Source organism: Uranotaenia lowii, chromosome 3 (assembly GCF_029784155.1).
Source record: "Uranotaenia lowii strain MFRU-FL chromosome 3, ASM2978415v1, whole genome shotgun sequence".
In the NCBI taxonomy this organism is placed as follows: domain Eukaryota; kingdom Metazoa; phylum Arthropoda; class Insecta; order Diptera; family Culicidae; genus Uranotaenia; species Uranotaenia lowii.
In genome coordinates, this window is record NC_073693.1 from 35,735,308 (window position 1) to 35,757,445 (window position 22,138).

Here is a 22,138-nt window from a genome sequence, read left to right on the forward strand (position 1 = left end):
TTAAGACACTTGAATTTTTTTGAGAATCTTTTCAAACTTTTTTGAGGTTCTTTTGAAAATTTTTGAAACCCTTTTGACACTTTTATAAGATCTTTTGAGATTCTGATAATAACTTTTTTGAAGATCTATTGAGGCTCTATTAAAAACTCTTTTGAAATTGTGTGTTATTTTCAACACTTTTTTTAACTTCTCTAACACTTTTTTAAAATTGGAAAATGAAATGGATTTGAGATTCTTATGAAAACTGTTGGAAATATTTTCTTATTTCATGGAAACTTTTTTGGAGTAATTTTAAAAACTATTTTCAAAGGCTTTGGAGTTTTTTTTTAAATTTTTTTTGGACTTTTAAGAGATCCTTTTACTTTTTTAAGGTTCTTCTGATACCTTTAAAGACTTTCTTGTAACCCTTATTTGATTTTTTGAGAATTTACAAGACCGTTTCACTGTCAATTGAAACTGTTTTTAAACTGTTTTGAGATGCTTATGAGAGGTATCAAAACATTTTGATACCCAAAAATATTTGAGCCTTTTTTTTAAACTATTTCAAACTTGTTGGTGCTGCCTTGAAAATATTTTGCTACTCTTTTATGACACTTTTCTAAATTCATTCGAAAATTTTATAGGACAGTTTTAGTATCTTTTTCACTTTATTTTTTATTTTCATCTCACACTTTCAAGACTTATTTCCAACTTTCTTGAAACTCCACTTGAAGCCATATGGAACACTTTCGAAATAATTTTGAGAATCCTCTGACTGTTTTGACTGTTTTGACTCTTTTGACTCTCTTTTCCTCTCGTTGACTCTCTTTTGACTCCCTTTTGACTCTCTTGAAGCGAAGACTCTCTTTTGACTCCTTTCACTCTTTTGACTTTCTTTTGACTCTCTTTTGACTCTCTTTTGACTCTCTTCTGACCCTCTTTTGACTCTCTTTTGACTCTCCTTTGATTCTCTTTTGACTTTCTTTTGACTCTCTTTTGACTCTCTTTTGACTCTCTTTTGACTCTCTTTTGACTCTTTTGACTCTCTTTTTACGCTCTTTGACTCTCTTTTGACGGTATTTTTACTCTCTTTGACTCTCTTTCGACTCTATTTTGACTTTCTTTCAACTCTCTTGGCTCTTTTAACTTTCTTTTGACTCTCTTTTGACTCTATTTGCAAACCCTCTTTTGACTCTCTTTTGACTCTCTTTTGACTCTCTTTTGACTCTCTTTTGACTCTCTTTTGACTCTCTTCTGACTCTCTTATGACTGTCTTTTGACTCTCTTTTGACTCTCTTTTGACTCTCTCTTGACTTTCTTTTAACTCTCTTGGCTCCCTTTTGGCTGTCTTTTGACTTTCTTTTGACTCTCTTTTGACTCTCTTTTGCTCCTTTTTTGACCCTCTTTTGACTCCCTTTTGACTCTCTTCTGACTCTCTTTTGACTCTCTTTTGACTCTCTTTTGACTCTTTTTTGAAATTCTTTTGAAATTCTTTTGACTCTCTTTTGACTCTCTTTTGACTCTCTTTTGCCCCTCTTTTGCCCCCCTTTTGACTCTCTTTTGAGTCTCATTTGACTCTCTTATGACTCTCTTTTGACTCTCTTTTAATCTTTTTTGACTCTCTTTTGACTCTCTTTTGACTCTCTTTTGACTCTCTTTTGACCCTCTTTTGACTCTCTTTTGACTCTTTTGACTCTTTTGACTTTTTTGACTCTTTTGACTCTTTTGACACTTTTGAATCTTTTGACTCTTTTGACTCTTTTGACTCTTTTGACTCTTTTGACTCGTTTGACTCTTTTGACTCTTTTGACTCTTTTGACTCTTTTGACTCTTTTGACTCTTTTGACTCTTTTGACTCTTTTGACTCTTTTGACTCTTTTGACTCTTTTGACTCTTTTGACTCTTTTGACTCTTTTGACTCTTTTGACTCTCTTGTGACTCTATTTTGACTCTCTATGACTCTCTTTTGACTCTACGTTGACTCTCTTTTGACTCTCTTTTGACTCTCTTTTGACTCTATTTTGATTTTTTTTTGACAATCTCTTGACTCTCTTTTGACACTCTAAAGACTCTCTTTAGACTTTTTTTGACACTCTTTTGACTCTCTTTCGATTCTCTCTTGATTCTTTTATAACTCTCTTTTGACTCTCTTTTGACAATCTCTTGACTCTCTTTTGACAATCTCTTGACTTTCTTTTGACTCCCTCTTGACTCTCTTTTGACTCTCTTTCGACTCTCTTTCGACAATCTCTTGCTCTCCTTTGACTCTCTTTTGATTCGCTTTTGACTCCCTTTTGACTTTCTTTTGAATCTCTTTTGACTCTCTTTTGGCTCTTTTTCGACTCTCTTTTGACTCTCTTTTGACTTTCTTTTGACTCTCTTTCGATTCTCTTTTGACTCTCTTTCGATTCTCTTTTGACTCTCTTTTGACTCTTTTTTGACTTTCTTTTGGCTATCTTTTGACTCTCTTTTGACTCTCTTTTCCTCTCTTTTGGCTTCCTTTTGGCTCCCTTTTGACTCTCTTTTCACTTTCTTTTGACTCTGTTTTGACTCTTCTTTGACTTTCTTTTCACTTTCTTTTGACTTCCGTTTGACTCTTTTTTGACTTTCTTTTGACTCTCTTTTGACTCTCTTTTGACTCCCTTGTGACTCTATTCTGACTCTCTTTTGACTCTCTTTCCCTTTTTTTGGCCCCCTTTTGGCTCTTTTTGACTCTCTTTTGACTCTGTTTTGACTCTTTTCTAACTCTCTTTTGACTCTCTTTTGACTTTCTTTTGACTCTCTTTTGGCTCTCTATTGACTCTTTTTTGATTGTTTTTGACTCTTTTGACTCTTTGACTTCTTTGATATTTAAGGATTTTTACTTTTATGACTCTTCGATGCTTATTTGAATTTAGTATTGGAATTATTTAGCATTGAGTTGCGATTTTTTTTATTCAGTTTTCGGTTTTAAAAATGTTGTAACAAAATATCCGGTTTTTTAATCTATATTTGATCAAAGTCAAAAATTTCCCTCGAAAAATTGAGAACCACATGCACCGCACGTCCAACAGCCAGGCATCAGTCAGATCGGCAGCCAGCAGCCGAAAAACTTTTCTGAAAGTAATCAAATAAATTCGTTTCAGTGCTCCCCGGAGATTCACCCTTGGACATAATAATTGATTAGCAACAGCAGCCAGAACATGGTACAAAATAATAGAGTATCGTGTTGTTTTCTGGTACATTTTTTTTACTTCCCGATCACCCCACTCCTCAAAGCTGTGAATGGGCAAAGTATGGATTAACTGCGAAATAAAATGCTGAGAAAAAACGAAAATTTAATCGATAATCCAGATCGTTATTTGGCGAGGCGTGATCCTTTATTTTATGAGGAAATTTTTTTCCATGCTTTTTTATGCTTGTTTTCGGGAATTTGTTCCCTTATCTATTTTTACTTGAGCTATTAATCCTAGAATGGCTTTCAAAGGAGGGTACGCTCTAACGATAGTAATGAGAATTTTGCTACATAAATCGGAAAGCCTTAAAAATTTCCAACTGAGACCGGAGTTTCAAGGGGGGATGAATTTCAATAAAAAACAATTTCAAATTTGCGTAAGCAGCCAGCACTTAAAATGAGGGAAGCTCACTCCACCACCAAAGAATCAAACGAGAGGCCAAAAATTTCACCAAGATAAATGGTCGATGATGCCACATGGCGTCAGCCAAACCAAACCAAAGAAGTTGCGAATCTTCTAGCGCTTCTTATTTTCCTGCTTCCATATTATCTGGTTTTATTTATTTTTGGTAAGGGAAGAATGGAAGCGTGGGGTTCAGCTTTTGGCTTTTACGTCACGATTTTTCTGGCAAAATGAAAGTCGATCTCAGTTCTTACGGGTTTCTATTGTGCTGTTTGGGCGCTTGACGCTGCTGTTCTGACGGTTTTCTTTTATTTGCTGACATGAAAGTGGGTAATCGAAGGGTTTTGCAGATTTTAATGTGAGTCTGGAGTGCTTGAGAAGTCGTAAATTTCATGATGAAATTCCATAATGTTTGAAAATGTCATTATCATTTTTTGGAATTTGCAGACCTGCATTCAAAATCTGGCGTTTAGTTTTTTCCTAGCTTATCAAAGTTGATCAAAGTTCATCAATTTTAAATACAAAGCAGATTTGATTTTTTTCTTGAATATGTTCGTGTAAGAGTTAAAGCACTTCAGAGAAAATTTTTAAGAAAATTCTCTGATGAAACCGAATTTATTCCAGGATTGCTCAAGGACGTTTTAAAGTTTTTGAATGAATTTTTTACCATGCAGCTTTGTTGAAGTTTTTTTAAGCCTTATATTGTGCATTAACATTCTCATATTTTACCGAACAAGAAAACAATAAAAAATGAATCCTACAATTTTGAGAAATTTCAGTAGGTAAAATTACAATTATTTCTAGTATGTCATTTGAAGATTAACGATTTTAACTCATGAAACAACTTTATTGAAGACTGCAAAACGGTTTGATTTACAGTTTTAAAAACATAAAAAAATCAGTTTTGTTAAAAAAATCTCTAAAATTTCGGCAAAATTCCCGTTTTTAGCAGATTCAGAAAAGAATAACGAAAAGAAAATTTCAATAAGTTTTTTTTTATCAGAAATCAAAAATACTCGCGTGTTTTGGGAATGGTGATTATTAAGAACATAGCTTTTAAAAAATAATTATGTTTCATATGTAGCTTGCAATCAAAAAGTGCACAAATTTATTTGATGAATTTTAACCATTTTCCAACAGTTATCTCAAGAATAAGAGTGGGCGAAAAAACTAAATGAAACTTGAAATCAGCGACTCAAAATAATTTAAAATTAGCTCTTATATTCTTAGCACTTCGATAAATTTTCTGACTTGTGCTTTTTATCACGAGCGTGCACTTGTATTGACTCCTAAGTTTTGTACATACAGCTTCAAGATGTGATTTTAGAACGTCTTAAACTGCTAATCTCTTATTAACCATATTTTCCGATGATCAAAATTCAATCTCAAGACAGCTGGCATAGAAGACCAACATGCTAGCAACTACGTTGAGACTTGCTGGCTAATAAGGCACTTGGATTACGTTGCTTTTTAATTTAAAAAAAAAAATGAAACAACGATTATTTTAATAATATTTTGAGGAAAAAAATCTGATGAAACGAATTTTTCAAAAATCGGTATGGAATCTTATGTATTGCCAAAAGTCGGTTTTAACAGAATACCGATTTTTGGTCAAACATTTCCTCAAAAATCGGTATAAATACTGAAAACTCGGCGTGTGTGGCATCACTGGCTATGAGTGATCCATCGCAAATTCGTATTGTGAACCTTCATAACACTTTTCATGTTGGTCCTCCCAATCCAACGAAAAATCGTAAAGTAAATCGTCAGAGCATTCTTCATGTTGGTCTTCTCGATCCAACGAAAATTCGTAAAGTGAACCTGCAGAACGCTCTTCATGAAGGTCCTCCCAATTCAACAAAAAATCGTAAAATAAACCTTCAGAACCTTCCTAATGTTGGTCCTCCAGACCCAACGAAAATTTTTACAGTGAACCTTCAGAAGACTCTTCATGTTGGTCCCCCCGATCCAACGGAAATCGTGAAGTGAACCTTCAGTAAACTCTTAATGTTGGTCCTCCCATTCCAACGAAAATTTGGAAAGTGAACCTTCAAAACACTCGACATGTTGGTCCTCCCGATCCAACGAAAAATCGTAAAGTGAACCTTCAGAACCCTTTTCATGTTGGTCCTCCCGATCCAACGAAAATTCGGAAAGTTGAAATCCAGAAAACTTTTCATGTTGGTCCTCCAGATTTTGTAAAAATTCGTACCCTCAGAACACTTCTCATGTTGGTCCTCCTGATCCAACGAAAATTCATCAAGTGAATATAAACCTTCTGAATACTTTTCATGTTGATCCTTCCAATCCAATGAAAATTCCTGAAGTGAACTTTCAAAACACTTTTCATGTTGGTCCTCTCAATCCAACGAAGATTCGTGAAGTGAACCTTCAGAACATTTTTCATGTTAGTCCTCTCGATCCAACAAAAATGCGGAAATTGAACCTTCATAACACTCTCCATGTTGGTCTTCCTGACCCAACGAAAATGCGTAAAGTGGACACTCAGAAAACTCTTCATGTTGGTCCTCCCGCTCCAACAAAAATGCCTAAAGGGAACTCTCAGAATACTCAATACTCAAGTTGATCCTATTGACCCAACTATAAATCGTAAAGTAATCATTCAGAACACTTTTCATGTTGGTTCTCCCGATCCAACGAAAATGCCTAATGTGAACCCTCAGAATACTTTTCATGTTGGTGCTTCCGATTCCACGAAAATGCGTAAAGTGAAAGTGAACCTTCAGAACATTCGCCATGTTGGTTCTCCCGATCCAACAAAAATTCGTATTGTCAACCTTCATAACACTCTTCATGTTGGTCTTCCCGTTCCAATGAAAAATAGTAAAGTGGACCATCAGAACACTCTTCATGTTGGTCCTCCCGATCCAACAAAAATTCGTAAATTGAACCTTTATAACACTCTTCATGTAGGTTCTCTCGATCCAAAGAAAATGCGTGAAGTGAACTCTCAAAACACTCTTCATGTCGGTCCTCCCGATCGAACAAAAATGTGCAAAGTCAACTCTCAGAATTTTGTTTTCGTTGGTACTCCCAATCCAACAAAAATTCGTAAAGTGAACCTTCATAACAGTCTTCATGATGGTCTTCTCAATCCAACGAAAATGTGTTATGTGAACCTTCATAAATCTTTTCATGTTGGTCCTCCCGAGCCAACGAAAATGCCTAAGGTGAACCCTCAGAATACTTTTCATGTTGGTCCTTCCGATGCAACGAAAATGCGCAAAGTGAAAATGAACCTTCCGAACAGTTTTCTTGTTGATCCTCTCAATCCAACGAAATATCTTAAGGAAAACCTTCAGAACACTCTTTATGTCGGTCCTCCCGTTCAAACGAAAACGCGCAAAGTGATAGTGAACCTTCAGAATACTCTTCATGTCGGTCCTCCCGGTCCAACGAAATGTGTAAAGTAAACCCTCAAAATGCTTTTCATGTTGGTCCTCTCAATCTTACAAAAATGCGTAAAGTGAACCTTCAGAAAGCTCTTCTCGTTGGTTCTCCACATCGAACAAAAAAAATTATGGGAGCTTTCAGAAAACTTTTCATGTTGGTCAACCCAATCCAACGAAAATGCGTTTAATGAACCTTCATAACACTTTTCAATCACTCTCGATCTAATGATATTTCGAAAAGTTAAACTTCAGAACACTTTTCATGTTGATCCTCCCGATTCAACGAAAATTCGTTAAGTGATCTTTCATAACACTGTTTATGTTGGTCCCCTCAATCCAACGGAAATTCGTGAAATGAACCTCCATAGTACCTTTCATGTAGGTCCTCTCGATCCAACGAAAATGCGTAAAGTGAACCCTCAGAACACTTTTCATATTGGTCTTCCTTATTCAATGAAATTTCGACAAGTTAATTTAGAAAACTCTTCATGTTGGTCCTCCCGATCATATGAAAATTCGAGAAGGTAACCCTTAGAACATTTTCATGTTGGTCCTCCCGATCCAAAGAAAAATCGTAAAGTGAACCTTCATAACACTCTTAATGTTGGTCCTCCCGATCCAACGAAAATGTGTAATGTGAACCCTCAGAACACATTTTTCATGTTGGTCCTCCCAATCCAGCGAAAAATCGTGAAGTGAACCTTCATGACATTCTTCATGTTGGCATTCCTGATCTGACGAAAAATTGTGAAATGAACCTGCAGATTGCTCTTCATGATGGTCCTTCCGATCCAACGAAATGTCGACAAGTTAAACTTCAGAAAACTTTTCGTGTTGGTCCTCCTAATCATAGGAAAAGCGAAAAGTGAACGTTCATAACACTCTTTATGTTGGTCCTCCCAATCCAACGTGAAGTGAACCTTTATGTTGGTCTTTCCGATCCAATGCATTTTTTACAATTTAAACTTCAGATAACTCTTTTTGTTGGTCTTCCTGATCCCACGAAAATGCGTAAAGGTAACCCTCAGAAAAATTCTCATGTTGGTCTTCCCAATTATACGAAAATACATGAAGTGAACCTTCAGAACACTCTTCATGTTGGTTCTCTCGGTCCATCGAAAATTCGAATAGTGGAACTTCAGAAAACTCGTTATGTTGGTCCTCTCGATCTAATGAAAATGCGAAAAGTGAACCTGCATAACACTCTTCATCCAACGAAAATGCGTAAAATGAACCTTCAGATCACTTTTCATGTTAGTCCTCCCGATCTTACGTAAATTCGTAAAGTGAACCTGAAACGCTTTAAGTAGGTTCTCCCGATTCAACGAAAAATCGTAAAGTGATCCTTCAGAAAACTCTTCACGTTTTTGAGAATTTTAGTATTAAATTTATCAGTCTTGAAATTTACATTTCAATCGAAACATTGTGAGATTCAGAAATTTTAAAAGCAATACGAATGTTTATAGTTTAATATTTTTTAAACTAAGAAACTTATTTCTATCGTTCCAGTTCGTTTCATGAAAACTCTATGTTTCGTAGAAGCATAGCAAAACTTGGAACCTCCACTGCAAAATCTCTGACACTGCTGATTCAAAACTCAAAGCGATAAAAATTAATCATACATTTCCATTATTTTATAGCGGGACGTGTTTTGGCTTTTTTATTGTGCCGGATCACACCCCATTAGCATTAGTGGATATGATTCCGCCATAAGTTGTGTTCATATTTTCGCGTCCCATTTGGCAAAGATTCAACAGTTCCACCAATGGGACCATTCCGTGTTATCGTACAATTTAGACATACATTCATATATGGAGATGGCAATCTTTCCCTCAGTGGGATGTTTTGTTGAAAACGGCTTGAATTTTTTCCGCAAAGAACTCTCATTCCAAAGCCCACAACTTGACTTAACCAGCCCAAGAAAGCTCCGGTTCCACTTCGTCAGTAAGTAGGAAAAATCGCGACCCATCCGTTCGAAGTCAGTCTTGCGATGTGATGCTTTCAGATAAAAGAAAAACTCGAAAGCCCCTGAAAAAAAAGAAAAATCCCAACAACAATGCTCCGTTGTTGGAAAATTATATTTCCATTCAAGAGCCACTTTGAAAATCCGTTGGCGTATTTTAAAGCATACTTCCTTTTTCTTTCGGAAAAATTTTCTTGGCCCAACCTTTTATCGGGAAGCTCAAGACCGACCCTCATACCAAAAAAAGGGTGGCGTGGGTGATTCGTAAGGATGGCAACTTGGAATGAATAAAACAAGTTTATGTGTGGCACCAAGTGTGGTGTTTGTGATGCTTGGAATCTAGATGATGTTCTTCTCGACAGGCAGGTCCCTGTTTTTTCGGGGAGAAAATAAAAACGGGTAGAATGGGGCACGTGTCTTGCTGGAAATTTATGGCTCCGTAGAAATGGACGGGTGAAAAATGAATCAATCGAATCGAAAGAAATTCTCTGACCTAGAGACTTTTGCTCGGGAGTTCTTGTTTTTATTTTGGTTTCGTCTATTTTGAACAGAACCAAGCTGCAAGCTGGGATGGCTTCTGATGCTTGAAACAATAATGAGGTTATGTTTATTTATTTGCTTGTTTTCCAATTTTCCTGTCCTCCCCAGTGAATTTCTCCGTTTGAAGACTGATTATATTGACAGAATCGAATGCACTGGATGTGAGTGCACTGTTTTATGGATTCGAAATTGATATATGAATCACTTGAGAGTATTGAAGGTCGAAAACAGCATGATCCTGTTGATTTATTCTCTTACATTCGAGATAATCGAAAACAGATCCAAATAGAAAAAAAGAATATTGCATTTTATGGAAACGTAGATTTGACATCTGTGTAATAAATATGCAAATTCAAACCAGAGCCAATTTATTTATTTTTTCTTTTTATTTTCAAAAAATTCCGTCTCACGCCATACATATCTTGATGAACGTAATTCCAAAAATTCACTCGGTCAATGGCAATCCGCTCCAAATTGCATGATATTTTTGTTAAAATTGACTGATTTAACAAAATTCTAAACAAGAAAAACATGGACCGAAATAGCAAAATTGACTAAAATTAAACACTGACAAAATTTAAAAAAAATGATAAAATTGATCAGGAATACAAAATGGACAAATTAGGCATAAGGACAAAAGTGAAAAAAATTATAAATAAACATACGTGACCAACATAAAAAATGGACAAAAATGGATAATAAGAACAAAGTTGACAAATTATATTAAAATTAAAGAAATAGCAAACCTCCAAAATTTGACAAACTGACAAAAAAGTCAGAACTAATCAATTTTGTCAGCTGAGCAAATTTTGTCAATTTTGTCAAAAGTCAGAACTTATCAATTTTGTCAGCCGAGCAAATTTTGCCAATTTTGTCAATTTTGTCAATTTTGTCAATTTTGTCAATTTTGTCAATTTTGTCAATTTTGTCAATTTTGTCAATTTTGTCAATTTTGTCAATTTTGTCAATTTTGTCAATTTTGTCAATTTTGTCATTTTTGTCATTTTTGTCATTTTTGTCATTTTTGTCATTTTTGTCATTTTTGTCATTTTTGTCATTTTTGTCATTTTTGTCATTTTTGTCATTTTTGTCATTTTTGTCATTTTTGTCATTTTTGTCATTTTTGTCATTTTTGTCATTTTTGTCATTTTTGTCATTTTTGTCATTTTTGTCATTTTTGTCATTTTTGTCATTTTTGTCATTTTTGTCATTTTTGTCATTTTTGTCATTTTTGTCATTTTTGTCATTTTTGTCATTTTTGTCATTTTTGTCATTTTTGTCATTTTTGTCATTTTTGTCATTTTTGTCATTTTTGTCATTTTTGTCATTTTTGTCATTTTTGTCATTTTTGTCATTTTTGTCATTTTTGTCATTTTTGTCATTTTTGTCATTTTTGTCATTTTTGTCATTTTTGTCATTTTTGTCATTTTTGTCATTTTTGTCATTTTTGTCATTTTTGTCATTTTTGTCATTTTTGTCATTTTTGTCATTTTTGTCATTTTTGTCATTTTTGTCATTTTTGTCATTTTTGTCATTTTTGTCATTTTTGTCATTTTTGTCATTTTTGTCATTTTTGTCATTTTTGTCATTTTTGTCATTTTTGTCATTTTTGTCATTTTTGTCATTTTTGTCATTTTTGTCATTTTTGTCATTTTTGTCATTTTTGTCATTTTTGTCATTTTTGTCATTTTTGTCATTTTTGTCATTTTTGTCATTTTTGTCATTTTCTTTTGTCATTTTTGTCATTTTTGTCATTTTTGTCATTTTTGTCATTTTTGTCATTTTTGTCATTTTTGTCATTTTTGTCATTTTTGTCATTTTTGTCATTTTTGTCATTTTTGTCATTTTTGTCATTTTTGTCATTTTTGTCATTTTTGTCATTTTTGTCATTTTTGTCATTTTTGTCATTTTTGTCATTTTTGTCATTTTTGTCATTTTTGTCATTTTTGTCATTTTTGTCATTTTTGTCATTTTTGTCATTTTTGTCATTTTTGTCATTTTTGTCATTTTTGTCATTTTTGTCATTTTTTCTGATTTTTTTCATTTTTGTCATTTTTGTCATTTTTGTCATTTTTGTCATTTTTGTCATTTTTGTCATTTTTGTCATTTTTGTCATTTTTGTCATTTTTGTCATTTTTGTCATTTTTGTCATTTTTGTCATTTTTGTCATTTTTGTCATTTTTGTCATTTTTGTCATTTTTGTCATTTTTGTCATTTTTGTCATTTTTGTCATTTTTGTCATTTTTGTCATTTTTGTCATTTTTGTCATTTTTGTCATTTTTGTCATTTTTGTCATTTTTGTCATTTTTGTCATTTTTGTCATTTTTGTCATTTTTGTCATTTTTGTCATTTTTGTCATTTTTGTCATTTTTGTCATTTTTGTCATTTTTGTCATTTTTGTCATTTTTGTCATTTTTGTCATTTTTGTCATTTTTGTCATTTTTGTCATTTTTGTCATTTTTGTCATTTTTGTCATTTTTGTCATTTTTGTCATTTTTGTCATTTTTGTCATTTTTGTCATTTTTGTCATTTTTGTCATTTTTGTCATTTTTGTCATTTTTGTCATTTTTGTCATTTTTGTCATTTTTGTCATTTTTGTCATTTTTGTCATTTTTGTCATTTTTGTCATTTTTGTCATTTTTGTCATTTTTGTCATTTTTGTCATTTTTGTCATTTTTGTCATTTTTGTCATTTTTGTCATTTTTGTCATTTTTGTCATTTTTGTCATTTTTGTCATTTTTGTCATTTTTGTCATTTTTGTCATTTTTGTCATTTTTGTCATTTTTGTCATTTTTGTCATTTTTGTCATTTTTGTCATTTTTGTCATTTTTGTCATTTTTGTCATTTTTGTCATTTTTGTCATTTTTGTCATTTTTGTCATTTTTGTCATTTTTGTCATTTTTGTCATTTTTGTCATTTTTGTCATTTTTGTCATTTTTGTCATTTTTGTCATTTTTGTCATTTTTGTCATTTTTGTCATTTTTGTCATTTTTGTCATTTTTGTCATTTTTGTCATTTTTGTCATTTTTGTCATTTTTGTCATTTTTGTCATTTTTGTCATTTTTGTCATTTTTGTCATTTTTGTCATTTTTGTCATTTTTGTCATTTTTGTCATTTTTGTCATTTTTGTCATTTTTGTCATTTTTGTCATTTTTGTCATTTTTGTCATTTTTGTCATTTTTGTCATTTTTGTCATTTTTGTCATTTTTGTCATTTTTGTCATTTTTGTCATTTTTGTCATTTTTGTCATTTTTGTCATTTTTGTCATTTTTGTCATTTTTGTCATTTTTGTCATTTTTGTCATTTTTGTCATTTTTGTCATTTTTGTCATTTTTGTCATTTTTGTCATTTTTGTCATTTTTGTCATTTTTGTCATTTTTGTCATTTTTGTCATTTTTGTCATTTTTGTCATTTTTGTCATTTTTGTCATTTTTGTCATTTTTGTCATTTTTGTCATTTTTGTCATTTTTGTCATTTTTGTCATTTTTGTCATTTTTGTCATTTTTGTCATTTTTGTCATTTTTGTCATTTTTGTCATTTTTGTCATTTTTGTCATTTTTGTCATTTTTGTCATTTTTGTCATTTTTGTCATTTTTGTCATTTTTGTCATTTTTGTCATTTTTGTCATTTTTGTCATTTTTGTCATTTTTGTCATTTTTGTCATTTTTGTCATTTTTGTCATTTTTGTCATTTTTGTCATTTTTGTCATTTTTGTCATTTTTGTCATTTTTGTCATTTTTGTCATTTTTGTCATTTTTGTCATTTTTGTCATTTTTGTCATTTTTGTCATTTTTGTCATTTTTGTCATTTTTGTCATTTTTGTCATTTTTGTCATTTTTGTCATTTTTGTCATTTTTGTCATTTTTGTCATTTTTGTCATTTTTGTTATTTTTGTCATTTTTGTCATTTTTGTCATTTTTGTCATTTTTGTCATTTTTGTCATTTTTGTCATTTTTGTCATTTTTGTCATTTTTGTCATTTTTGTCATTTTTGTCATTTTTGTCATTTTTGTCATTTTTGTCATTTTTGTCATTTTTGTCATTTTTGTCATTTTTGTCATTTTTGTCATTTTTGTCATTTTTGTCATTTTTGTCATTTTTGTCATTTTTGTCATTTTTGTCATTTTTGTCATTTTTGTCATTTTTGTCATTTTTGTCATTTTTGTCATTTTTGTCATTTTTGTCATTTTTTGTCATTTTTGTCATTTTTGTCATTTTTGTCATTTTTGTCATTTTTGTCATTTTTGTCATTTTTGTCATTTTTGTCATTTTTGTCATTTTTGTCATTTTTGTCATTTTTGTCATTTTTGTCATTTTTGTCATTTTTGTCATTTTTGTCATTTTTGTCATTTTTGTCATTTTTGTCATTTTTTCTGATTTTTTTCATTTTTGTCATTTTTGTCATTTTTGTCATTTTTGTCATTTTTGTCATTTTTGTCATTTTTGTCATTTTTGTCATTTTTGTCATTTTTGTCATTTTTGTCATTTTTGTCATTCTTGTCATTTTTGTCATTTTTGTCATTTTTGTCATTTTTGTCATTTTTGTCATTTTTGTCATTTTTGTCATTTTTGTCATTTTTGTCATTTTTGTCATTTTTGTCATTTTTGTCATTTTTGTCATTTTTGTCATTTTTGTCATTTTTGTCATTTTTGTCATTTTTGTCATTTTTGTCATTTTTGTCATTTTTGTCATTTTTGTCATTTTTGTCATTTTTGTCATTTTTGTCATTTTTGTCATTTTTGTCATTTTTGTCATTTTTGTCATTTTTGTCATTTTTGTCATTTTTGTCATTTTTGTCATTTTTGTCATTTTTGTCATTTTTGTCATTTTTGTCATTTTTGTCATTTTTGTCATTTTTGTCATTTTTGTCATTTTTGTCATTTTTGTCATTTTTGTCATTTTTGTCATTTTTGTCATTTTTGTCATTTTTGTCATTTTTGTCATTTTTGTCATTTTTGTCATTTTTGTCATTTTTGTCATTTTTGTCATTTTTGTCATTTTTGTCATTTTTGTCATTTTTGTCATTTTTGTCATTTTTGTCATTTTTGTCATTTTTGTCATTTTTGTCATTTTTGTCATTTTTGTCATTTTTGTCATTTTTGTCATTTTTGTCATTTTTGTCATTTTTGTCATTTTTGTCATTTTTGTCATTTTTGTCATTTTTGTCATTTTTGTCATTTTTGTCATTTTTGTCATTTTTGTCATTTTTGTCATTTTTGTCATTTTTGTCATTTTTGTCATTTTTGTCATTTTTGTCATTTTTGTCATTTTTGTCATTTTTGTCATTTTTGTCATTTTTGTCATTTTTGTCATTTTTGTCATTTTTGTCATTTTTGTCATTTTTGTCATTTTTGTCATTTTTGTCATTTTTGTCATTTTTGTCATTTTTGTCATTTTTGTCATTTTTGTCATTTTTGTCATTTTTGTCATTTTTGTCATTTTTGTCATTTTTGTCATTTTTGTCATTTTTGTCATTTTTGTCATTTTTGTCATTTTTGTCATTTTTGTCATTTTTGTCATTTTTGTCATTTTTGTCATTTTTGTCATTTTTGTCATTTTTGTCATTTTTGTCATTTTTGTCATTTTTGTCATTTTTGTCATTTTTGTCATTTTTGTCATTTTTGTCATTTTTGTCATTTTTGTCATTTTTGTCATTTTTGTCATTTTTGTCATTTTTGTCATTTTTGTCATTTTTGTCATTTTTGTCATTTTTGTCATTTTTGTCATTTTTGTCATTTTTGTCATTTTTGTCATTTTTGTCATTTTTGTCATTTTTGTCATTTTTGTCATTTTTGTCATTTTTGTCATTTTTGTCATTTTTGTCATTTTTGTCATTTTTGTCATTTTTGTCATTTTTGTCATTTTTGTCATTTTTGTCATTTTTGTCATTTTGTCATTTTTGTCATTTTTGTCATTTTTGTCATTTTTGTCATTTTTGTCATTTTTGTCATTTTTGTCATTTTTGTCATTTTTGTCATTTTTGTCATTTTTGTCATTTTTGTCATTTTTGTCATTTTTGTCATTTTTGTCATTTTTGTCATTTTTGTCATTTTTGTCATTTTTGTCATTTTTGTCATTTTTGTCATTTTTGTCATTTTTGTCATTTTTTCTGATTTTTTTCATTTTTGTCATTTTTGTCATTTTTGTCATTTTTGTCATTTTTGTCATTTTTGTCATTTTTGTCATTTTTGTCATTTTTGTCATTTTTGTCATTTTTGTCATTTTTGTCATTTTTGTCATTTTTGTCATTTTTGTCATTTTTGTCATTCTTGTCATTTTTGTCATTTTTGTCATTTTTGTCATTTTTGTCATTTTTGTCATTTTTGTCATTTTTGTCATTTTTGTCATTTTTGTCATTTTTGTCATTTTTGTCATTTTTGTCATTTTTGTCATTTTTGTCATTTTTGTCATTTTTGTCATTTTTGTCATTTTTGTCATTTTTGTCATTTTTGTCATTTTTGTCATTTTTGTCATTTTTGTCATTTTTGTCATTTTTGTCATTTTTGTCATTTTTGTCATTTTTGTCATTTTTGTCATTTTTGTCATTTTTGTCATTTTTGTCATTTTTGTCATTTTTGTCATTTTTGTGATTTTTTCATTTTTGTCATTTTTGTCATTTTTGTCATTTTTGTCATTTTTGTCATTTTTGTCATTTTTGTCATTTTTGTCATTTTTGTCATTTTTGTCATTTTTGTCATTTTTGTCATTTTTGTCATTTTTGTCATTTTTGTCATTTTTGTCATTTTTGTCATTTTTGTCATTTTTGTCATTTTTGTCATTTTTGTCATTTTTGTCATTTTTGTCATTTTTGTCATTTTTGTCATTTTTGTCATTTTTGTCATTTTTGTCATTTTTGTCATTTTTGTCATTTTTGTCATTTTTGTCATTTCTGTCATTTTTGTCATTTTTGTCATTTTTGTCATTTTTGTCATTTTTGTCATTTTTGTCATTTTTGTCATTTTTGTCATTTTTGTCATTTTTGTCATTTTTGTCATTTTTGTCATTTTTGTCATTTTTGTCATTTTTGTCATTTTTGTCATTTTTGTCATTTTTGTCATTTTTGTCATTTTTGTCATTTTTGTCATTTTTGTCATTTTTGTCATTTTTGTCATTTTTGTCATTTTTGTCAATTTTGTCATTTTTGTCATTTTTGTCATTTTTGTCATTTTTGTCATTTTTGTCATTTTTGTCATTTTTGTCATTTTTGTCACTTTTGTCATTTTTGTCATTTTTGTCATTTTTGCAGGGCTGGTAGCGAGTCACTTTTTAGTGACTTGGTCACTTTTTTTGGGTCAGTCACTAAAAAGTCACTTTTTTCATCATTTGGCCACTAAAGTCACTATTTTCCGAAAAATGGTCACTTTATTCACCAAAAGTCACTTTTTTCACCGAAAATAAACCAATGAAAGAGTAATTTGAATTGCGCGTGTCAATATTGACGGTAGTAACGGTGAATTACCTGGTCAGTCAATCAGAAATTTTTTTCGCCTCCGGCGGAATTTTGGCATTGGCTTGAGACATTTCGATCTACGACATTATTTGACGTTCATGAATTGAAACTAACTTTGATTGAAGATTTTAATTTTAAGTCCAATCAATTTTTTGTATTGGAACTAAAAACTTGATATACAAAAACTCTATCTCGTCTTCCGAATGGGTTTTTATTAAGAAGTGTAACTAAGATTAAGATTGAATCGAACCATTTTTTTTTTTAAATCTTTTATGTCATAACAAATGTTATGTTGATATGAAAAATTAAACAAAAAAACAATTTAATACTCAATTTTATTTCGTGTTTTTGTTCTTCTAAATACTTGAAAAAAGTGTTTTAAAAATTACACAAGACCACAAAATTTACATTTTTCTTAGGTGCAATGATTTTAAACGGTAATTTCAACTAATTTGGGTTCCCCGAATCTAAATATGTATGCAATATTTCTATCAGCTTTTGTTATTGAAATGACTTTTGAAAATATTTTAAAATCTTAGAGAAGTTTCTGCATTTTTTTTTACAAAAACTCAAATCAAAAACATATTAATTAAAAATAAGTTTTATATGAATTGATGAGCTTTAAATAGAAACAAGTTTTTTATACACTTTCTGCTGTGATGCCAAAAATACTTGTGATGACATTTTTCCATAATCAATCAATGTTTGATTTTACTAGTAACAAATTCTTTATCACCAAAACTACATGTGTTCTGCCAAATTTGACAAAATTTCTAGTTTAGGAAACTATTTATCAAATCAATAATTTAAAAAATTAAGCATTGAGCATTAGCAATTTATTGAAAAAACTCTTCCTGAAATGTTTTTAAAAACTAATCTTTTTTATTTCCATATTGTTTTTTCAATTTTCAAATAAATTTACCGAATTTTATTGTACAGTTTTTTTTTCAATTATCTTATCAATTTGCCGGATTTTTTTTAATCAAACTTTTCAAATTTTAAAGACATATTTTTAACAATTGTTTCCTTGTTTTTAAATTCTGAATTTTCGTGTTCTTCAACCATAAGCCTTTAACTCCAAATTTTTAATAATAAAACATAATTTCAACCTTCTGTTCTTTCAGGACCCAATATTTTAATCAAAAGAGTCAAAATACTCAGAGCTTGTAATTTAAAACTTAAAAACCTGCGATTGAAAATTTAAAAACTTTTTATTAATATTTTTTATATGAAATCATGTTTATCTGGATCGATCATGATTTTTAAATTAATCTAAGAAGTTTGAACAATTGTTCTAAGTAGCAATTTTAAAAAGAAATTTTAATTCGCAGTGTTAACTAACTTTGTATTTGATTTGTGCTTTCAATATTAATAACAAAAGTTTTGAACTCATTATTTTCAATTTTTCATCAGTTTTTATCATTCACGTAATCACTCATTTTCTAACATTTCTTTGTCAGTGTAGTTGAACATGAAGTTATTATTTAAGCTTTAAAAATGAAATTTTGATAACTGGAGGATTTTACTTTATTAAAGGATTTATGTCTGGCTTATTTAACTGGCACTTTTAAAATAATTATAAATATATTCTTCTTTTTATCATATTAAATTAAACCATCGAACATTGAATAAATTCTGTCGAAAATTCATTTCCTAACATCTATTCATAGTAAGTTTTGTACAAGATTGGACATTTATTTTAGAATTCAGATTTTTTTTAATTTTAAATTTGCAAAGAAATTTTTTTGAAACTAATTTATTTATTTCTTCCTTGACTTATCGAAAATTTGAAACATCCTTTGTAATATCTTTCCAAAATTTTGTTTATCAGTCATTTTTTTTAGTTTGTGTGTTGAACATGAGTGACAAACGGTGTAAGAAAACCCTTTCCTTTTCAATTTTTTATTTTTGGTATTGTTATTATTTTTACCTAAATTTGAATTTCGAAACACCCCACCCCCCATGGACGGGTCCTTCGCACGGGCCTGATTTGGTCACATTTTTTGTACTTCCAAGTTACGTTTTTCATTCTACATAGTCACAATTTGGTCACTTTTTTCGGTCCTCAAAGTCACTATTTGGTCACTTTTTTTCAAATTTTGGTCACTAAAGTCACTACTTTTTCATTTTCAAACCGCCATCAGCCCTGTTTTTGTTATTTTTGTCATATTTGTCATTTTTGTTATTTTTGTTATTTTTGTCATTTTTGTCATTTTCGTCATTTTTGTCATTTTTGTCATTTTTGTCATTTTTGTCATTTTTGTCATTTTTGTCATTTTTGTCATTTTTGTAATTTATGTCATTTTTGTCATTTTTGTCATTTTTGTTATTTTTGTCATTTTTGGCATTTTTTCATTTCTGTCATTTTTAGAAGAATTGGCAACACTGCCAAAGTGAAGTGTAGTAAATTGTTTTCACGGACGATTTTTTCTCAAAATTTTGTCCGAAAATTACTTTTTTCCATAGCTAGTGCTGGATTTTTGCATAGTTCTTCTAAGTTTTCATAGCTACAAAGTGAAGTTCAGTGATAAAAATTGATAGAAAATGATTAAACATGATTTGCAAAAATGACCGACTATAATGAAGCTGGGACTACGCCCTCCGGACAATTCCTGGGATATAAGATTGACATGGAACCAGCGAAGAAGTATCGGAATGGATTTCAAGATAAGTGATTACTATTTTTATTTTAGTAGATTAATTTAGCTTTTTTTTATCATAAATTTGCCTTTAGTCTAGAATTCATATAATCTAAATTTTCAAGCGCTTCCCGGAATTCAATGAAATATTTAACCAAGAACGAAATATTTCAGCCAGAGCATTTGTATTATGCAAACTTGTATGCATTACCGTGCTTGAAAAAGCTCATATAAGCTCTGTCAGCTAAAATGACTGAGAAAGCTTTCTCGATTACAGTGGTGTATTTTGGTTTTTGTGACACTATTAATAGAAAAATGTACTTTTTAAATGATTTCAATATTTTTTGATATTGATTAACAGAAATAGCAAACAAAAAAAGACATAACTTTTTTTTTCTGGCATTTTCATCCTGTAGGATGATTCATCCCTAAAAGACACAAAATGTTCAAATATAAAATTTAATAAATTGATTAAGAGTCGTCATAATATCTTGGATAATTTTGGACTTGTAACGTTTTGAGTGGCTAAACGAAAGAATTTTAAGTAAGATTTAAAAAAACTAGGTCCAATTTAAGTATTGGCTTGAGCGCCAAACTTACTGAGAAGTTTGCCAACACTCGCGTTTTGCCCGGCAGCTAGCGGGAAGTCGTGGGTCCGTAGCATGTCTAGAGGACACAAGTTAAACTCAAATTTAGATATATTGGAAGAAATATTCTACAATTTGTATTAATCGAAGTTCTTCACAAAAACACTGTCGTTACTATGGCCAATATTTAAAAAAATCGTGAGCGCTCACGCACAGCTTGAAGATCAGCGGATGCGGCTTCCGAAGACTGGAGCGGGCAAGATCGTACTTAGAAATCCAGAAGAATCAAAAAAAAAGCCACTGGTGTCCTATTGGAGACCACGGAACACTTAGTCACGTATCAAACACAAAACTGAAAGCGACTTACTCGGTCTCTTCCGATTTTCCGATTTTTTTTCGCCAGATTGTGAGAGCGATCGTTCTTTCTTTTTACACTCTTTCGGTTATTTGTTTTAGGCAATGAAAATTGCCGATCCCGCAATGAACGGTCTGTGAAAGACGGGTCTAAAACCCCTGATCGCTCTCGCGACACTTGATCCCGTGGCACGCTGATCATCTTGACTTGGAGTGATGCTAGAAGACCGAAGATCGCAACTTTGATGGATCGTACAGCACGGCAAACAACGATCACTAACTGAGCACTTCACGGGATAAAGCCCAAAGACGTAGTCCACTTGATCGCAGCATGCGCCCGCTCTTTTATAGATTCTGAACTCGTGCAGTCCACACCATATTTCTGCTGGCTTGCTGAGTGTGGATGGACCGGTTTTTTCCGTCTTGCCTCTTGATCGATTGTTCCGCTAATCAGTGGTTCTCAATCTGAGCTGAACTTATAAAAATTGCTACAGACTTCAATCTAAAATAACACAGTTAGTTGAGTCATGTTGAGCACAATTCTTAGACAGACAGGGAATTATTTTTGTTCATAGCATGCCATGAACTGATTCAAATTGCATAGAAGTTACTGGAAAAAAAGCTCAAGTTGCATTCTTATTTCGAAGAAATTGATTTGGTATATATTAAGGCGTTTCAGTCGTAGGAAAAGCAGAGAGCGATAGAAAAAAAGTATTTTGTTTTTGTGGTACTTTCCTTTAAAACTAATTTTCATTTCGCTACGTGCATGTATGAACTGTTTAAAATATTATAGTATCTTATCACTAAATGAAATCACTATTATTTATGTCTCTTAGAAAAACAAATAAATAACATATTTCAAGAGCTACCTCACCATTTATCATATATAAATTCAAATACTACGTTTGCTGTATTAAAATGCTTCATACTATAATATAATATTCCCATACTTTATTTAACACTATTTTCGAGGTTATTACAAATCTATTTGATTGTATTTTTATTATTTAGGATAAACACTTCAAGGTACTATGTACCACCGCAATCTACCAATAACATACATATATGTATCTAGGTGTTGTTTTCAGTTATCTTCGATTTCAATCATCGGTTATGGACCTGAATTAAATTTATTTTCTAAGTTAATGATTCTTAGTTGGATCCCGCCGACAAGATTTAAATAAGCAGAGCCTGAACGGCGTAACATTTTGAAAGTAAATTTTCTGGAGAACTGTACATCGGCGTCTATTAATTATTTTTAATCTTATTTCAGCTTCCAAACACTTCGACCAGAATTTGATTAATTATTTTTTATGCTTTCTGTGATTTTCATTTATATCCTTATATTCATCTTTACTTCAACCACAATAAAAACATCTAGTCTTAATACTAAATGCTAAGTTTATATAAAAACATTTCAATATAATTTATTTCAGTGTCATCATAAATAAATAAGGTACACCGGGGTAAGTGTGGACGGGTTTTCGTATAGTTCAACTTTAAAAAATTATTGAAAAATCAGCAGTGGAGCAATTTTCATAAAATTACGTTCAATGTGATGCAGAACATGTTGTTTACAAACGCTGAAGAGATGAG